We start from the raw sequence: 6,471 nt of genomic DNA, 5'->3' as shown, positions 1-6,471 counted from the left end.
TGTCGTAGATTACACATATTTACTAGAGTTTAAAAAACTTCCTTGTGCACTGATTTGTCTTCAACGTGAATCATTTATTTGCTAATACTCAGGCACCACCTTATTTTTATGACTTTTGTCCACTTCTCCATTTCAAAGGTAAGTGATGAATGACAAATATAAATTGTGTCCTTTGGCATTCAACACCCAGTAATAAATCTGATAAATCCAACTCCGTTTTGCACACGGCCACAGACGTAGCTCAAAAATTCTGAATGTGAGTTTTGCATATGCTTTGTGCATGTTTTGTAAACGGCTCGCTGTCTTTTCTCTGTCAACAGTGGATTAAGTTTAGTCCATATTTATGCTTTTCAACAGCTTGGCACCACTTATATGTCTGTGAGCATGGTTTGCACATTTCCTTTTGAGTTTGCATCCATTTGTTTGGTAAATAGTCCAGGAAAACCAGGAGCAGCTGTTAATGACAGCATGCTTTAGGAAGAAGGGGATGAAGTCTGCAGATATTCAAGGTGAGATCAGGGTTGTGGGAATGTCAACAGTGACGATCAGCCTCCCAATTCAAGCAAAAATCCATTTTTGTGGTTACATTTTAAGACCTTTTTCCTCATAAAGGCCTGGCACTCATTAACTTGGGATCATGACTTTAAAATAGCTACCTAACCTGTTTTAAGGAAGCAGTTCGGTCCATGAAAGGAAACATTATATACTAAAGTAGGCGGTCTGTGACTTAGCAGAGCGACCGCCCTTGTGTTACTCAGAATTCAGGCAAATAATAGAGAATGTATTACTCTGCAAGAAACAAGTGCACTAATCTTTTGAAAATGTCCTGAATCAAATCAGGTAACAGCTAATAATATACCCTTGAACAGTGAAAACTATCATTTAGCCAACTGGTTCCAATGCTTCATCCCATAATTGGTCTGTCTGATACAGGGATTATTCACAAAAAGAAAGGATGATGTGTTGAAGTGAGGGGGGAAGGGCTCATACTGTATCTCTCTTACACACGTGATCTCTGGCTCATGGACGTGAGCAGAAACGGCAAACGAGCCTTGATGCTTGGAGTTCTCAAAGGAGGAAAATGCCATCTAATGCCATAATGTATGGCCCACACAAACATATGATATAACAGTAAATTTATTACTTAAAGTGCCCCTATTATGCTATTTTAAAGGCTCCTAATTTAGTTTTGGAGGTCTCCAACAACAGGTTTACATGCATTTAAGGTCAAAATACAGTTACATTTTTTTTTTCATTTAATTTTCTCATAATATATACATTGCACATCACCTCATTGTTCAATGATTCTCAAACGACTCGATGGGTCTCTCTAAATCCCTCCTTTTTGTGAGCCTATTCTGCTCTGATTGGTCCGATTGGTCTACTACTTACAGCGCGTATTTTGGAAACAAACGCCCATTAACCATAACCGAACTCCAGCTCTGTCCGGAGGTTTCGATTGTGCAGTACACACTGTGAAGACAGTAATGAGGATTACAGTAATGATTTTACATAAATCCCAGCACGAGTCCGAATCGATGAAGTCCGACAGTCGATGTTGAGACGTCACAACGATACGGCTTAGGACTCGTTTGAAAAACAATTTGTTTAATTGACAAATCAAAGATGCTTCATGTTATTTGATTATTATGGAACTCAAGGGATGCAAACCAGAAGATATTGGTTAATATAATATAATTATTGTGTTGCAGAAGAAGATGAATAAGTTTCAACATGAAGTTTAATAACAATAATCCAGACAAGTAAGAATCCAACAGGGTAGAGAAACAAACATAAACCAAAACTGGACAATGAGTGCAGGAGAAGGTACCAGTTAAATAACTCAAACAAGACAACTAATCAAACACAGCTGAAACCAAAACACACTAATAACAGTGGCCAACAAAGGAGTGATGGGAAAATAAGACCAAGGAAACCAGGAACTAAAGAATTACAGACTAAAAATCCATGAGCAAAAACAAACATAATGGTGACATCACACTCCCCTAAGGCAAGGCGCAACCTGGCGCCGTAATAGAAAGATAGTAGAGGGAGAGATGGATGGGGTTTAGGAGGTGGACGAGGATGAGGCGAAGGAATGGTGGCAGGATGAAGTGAAGGGATGGTGATGAGACATCGGCGGCAAAGATGGATGAGACTCGATGGTGTAGACCCAGAGCCTAGCAGTGCCTACAACCCACAGTGGAGTGGAAGGAGGAAGGAGCCAAGATGTTGTTAGCGTGGCTGCCGACATCTGGGGGATGACCGATGGAGACTAGGCTGGTGGATCCACATCGCTGGAGCTGGAGACCCAGGCAATGCCCGACATCGAGTGGCAGAGTCCCAGAAGACTGGGGAGATGCCAGTGTGACTAAAGGCAGAGGCGGAGTCGAAGGGAAGGAGGAACCTGCTGCAGCTGTAGGGGTGGAGGGACGGAGCGCAGCGGATGGCCTGTAGTAGAGGAAGTAGAGTGACGACTGACCAAGGCGTAGCTGGTGGGATGAGGGAATTGGGTGGAGCCACAAGGCCGAGGGTCTCTAGTGGAGTCGAAGGTGGGAGGAGCCAAGGCGAAGCCGACAGGCCGATGGGCCAAGATGGAGCGAAGTTATCCGAAGATCCACTCGCATAGCCGCTGCTGGTGGTTGCTCAACGTCACGGCAGGGCATCCCTAGAGATGCAAACTTCCAGCAGCGGTGGGGCTAGAGGACTGGCTGAGCTCTGTGGCGATGGTGGTAACACAAAACTTGACAGGATCAAAGCAAGTATGACATGAAATGGTTAAACACAGTCCATATCATTCTCTATGCTGTCTTTAAACAGCAATGACGGTACAACAGAAAAAATCATAGTCCAAGCAGTTCTTATTGCAGAGTAGGGCTGTCAACGAATATTCTAAATTCGAATATATATTCGAATAGTTTTTAAAAAACGAATTTCGAAGGTGAAAATTAATATTCGAATAAATAAAAAAATGTGGGGATAAAAACGCCTGCGGTAGTAGAGGCGTGGCTGTCTGCTTTGCGAGTGGGCGCTAGCGCGCCTGAAGCCTTGTGTACTTTGGCCTGGCTCCGCTGACTGCGCGCGCTCCTCCCCAAACGAACGAGGCGTTTATACTCGACGCGCTCGCCGTTGTGCTTTTCTTTGAAACGACAGATGGCGACTCGGAGTAATTGTTCTATAAACTATCAAAAAAAGAGCGTCGAGAAGAAGTGGGCTAATGTACACAGGTGACGATATTTATTTTAGTACACTTCACCGAAAACCACACTACAGAAGAATCATGTAAAACAGATCAAAATAAACCTTGATATTACTTGTGACATGAGAACAAAATGTATGTAGAAATGTAACGTTAACTTATACAACTGAATTTATGATCTCTTAAATGTTTCCTAATTTCACTAAACACTTTAGTGAGTTTTCACATAGTTTCGTGAACTTTTCTTTATTAAACGGGCTTTTTTATGCTTTTGTAGGCTCGTTTTGTAAATATAAGCAACTAATTTGTATGTGCAAACTGGACCACCTTTACTTTGCATCGCCCGCCACAAGCTCTCTGTCTGCAACACGACAAGAGGCCATAACGGAGAAATTAATTTTGTTCATTTGTAAGGACGTGAGAGCGATCAGTGTCGTGGATGGGGCAGGCTTCAGGGAGTTCTGTCAAGCAATGGAACCGAGGTACTGACTGAAGAGATATTGCTAAGGATAAATGCACTGCTTCCACTGGTTTGATTATTTATCGTTTCATGTCAAGGAAAAGTTCCATGTTTACCACAGCACAGCTCGCTCGGAGCGTTCAATAATATGCTCTAAAACTTATATTAATATTTGTTTCAATCACTGAATGAAGCCTGCTATATTTGGGACAAGAGTCGCGACCTTAAATTGCTTGCACAAAACTCTTGATCAGCTCTCAAAATGTGTTTGTTCATTTAAACCGTTATGCGCAGAGGGTGAGGGCGAGAGAGAGTGAGGTCTGCAGTCTTTAGCCATTATTTGATTTACTTGTTTTTGTGTAGGTAATACGTTGTCAAATATGTTTAAACTTAAATAGACTACCTATATAAGTAGGCTAGGTCTCTTTGTATTAATTTGTCCTGTTATTGACGTAATGCGGGTCATTGATAAAATGCGCAACCAGATGTTCGAATAGTTCGAATATTCATGCTTTTTTTTAGAGGGAATATTCGAACGTCATTTTTGAGCAATTTTGACAGCCCTATTGCAGAGATGATGAATTAGATATCGGGTGGGATAGGGTGGGAGTCAATACCTCCTCACTGAACTCTATCAGCCAGCCCTCGGTTTCTGTTCACACCCCTGGTTAGACTCACTCTGGGGTGCCTCTTTCGGGGTGATGGTGAGCGCTGTCATCTCATCCTCGGGTTCTGGCTCACTTGTCGTGGCAGGTGGTCCCTCTACGTCTGCGGGGGGCTCACGACAATTCTCTGTGGTCGAAGGTGGTAAATCCGCTCTGGGGGCCCTATCTTGCACCCAGCGCAATTGACTTTGTACACCGACGCATGTGTCATTCCTAATTTGCACCCGCGCAAAGCGCGCTTTTCCCTCCACAGAAGCACGTCGCTAAACTAGTGAATGAACTTGCGCTACCTGGGCGTTTCAGCGCAAAAAAGGAGGCGTGTTCCGGCGCAAACAATCCCTGGTGCTATTTTGCTATCACATTAAACAATTGCGCCACTGACCAGAAAAAACCTAGTCTAAAGTCAGTGGCGCGTTGCGCGTTGTTCATTATGCTATTTTAAGGGCGCATGCTTGACCATAATGTATAGCGTGCACAACGCGCATACACTTTGCTCATGTAATCTACACAGATGCAACAGTTATTTTTGCAAATCATAAATTGTTACACTAAAAAATATTAACACATGAGATGACGGAAATCATTGTGGTGTGCCACGAAGATGTGAAAAAATAGGCATAAATCTAGCTTACAAATTATTCAGGCTAATTGTAGTCTAATAATTAAGGAGACCTGTTTGCCCAATAGTGGCAACTTCTGACAAGACATATATGTAAATAAGGACATCTAACAAATTGGTTTGTCCGTCAAGAACCAGGAAAAAAAATCTGTGAGGGTGGACGCAGCGATGTCCTCTGCTGGCGTCAGGTCCTGAGTAGAGGCAGATCCACCTCCCGTTACACGGCGTGCCCGATTGATGCTGGCAAGCTTGGACTTTCCCCGTCTTCTGATGTCATTGTAGTGCTTGCGGCACTGGTGCGACGTCCTGGGGATGCCAGCTGATGAAACAATTGTGGCTATTTCCTCCCACGCCTGTTTAACTGAGGCTATTTTGGGTGGGTTTCTCCCATCCCCATACAACACAACTTCTCTGTCTTTCACTGCTCTTACAAGCACATCAGTCTCCTCGGCTGTGAACCGCTCCTGGCGTGCGCCTGGTAAATACGCCATAATAATAGCAATCCATAATGGAACTTGCGCACCTGCTTTTAAAGGGAATGTTGGATGACGCTCTGATTGGTTTATTCACGTTACGCCCAAACCACACCTATGAATAATGAAGCTACTTAAGACCAACCCATTTAAGATTTGCGCCGGGCGCAAGAGCCATTTATCCCGCCGGGAAAATAGCAACAGCGCCGAGACCCGCCCACAAAGTTACTTGCGCTTCGCGCTTTGACACTTGCGTTTCAGATCGTTAAAATAGGGCCCTGGGTCTGGCTGTGCTCTGGACCTAGCCCAGACACCTAATGACTACCGATCTACAGGATAGTGAAAGTTCGCCCCGAACTTCAGGTATTCAGGGTCTCTGGTTATTGCGAGACAACAGAAGTTTACAATGAAATCCCAAAAATTGGTACTCTCTTAAAGGGTAACTTCAGTGATTTAGCATTAAGCTTTGTGTCAGTAGAAACCCGGTAGTATATTCAAATTATGGTACTTTCCCCCCTCATATCCCCCTGAGATGAGAGAATTATGCATTTTATTTCTGGAAAAAATCCTTGGCCAGGATTTTTGGCCAGAGGCTAGAGACTACAGGAGCTGTTCCGCATGTTTTCAACCCGCCCACAGGCGAGGGATCTCACTCACAGAATGTAAATGCGCACGGCCGCTCAGCTCGGGCATTCATAACGGAGCGGTGCAGAGCAAAGTGAGTGTTTCAACTTTTCGATGAATTCCTATGAAAGTTAAGCTTCCATATGCGATCTGATAACGTGCCAGAAAATGACTGCCACGCTTACCTCAGCTCTGCTCAGCTCTTCTCTCGTGATGAATGAAATCTGACACTGCTGCGTCTGTGACATGACTTTCATTCGGCTCACTCACACGTCATTGAAAAGACACGTTCAGTTTTTAATTGTAGTGTGTATTCTCTAACTGAACTAAATGATTGTATTACTATGAATATCAAAACGACGTTGGGGACGATGCTTTGGTGGGCAAGTGATAACCAATAGCGTGGCTTTGGGAGTGGCCTAGCAAGTGCA

Source organism: Gobio gobio, assembly GCF_949357685.1.
Source record: "Gobio gobio genome assembly, chromosome: 3".
In the NCBI taxonomy this organism is placed as follows: Eukaryota; Metazoa; Chordata; class Actinopteri; order Cypriniformes; family Gobionidae; genus Gobio; species Gobio gobio.
This window is presented reverse-complemented; position numbering follows the sequence as displayed.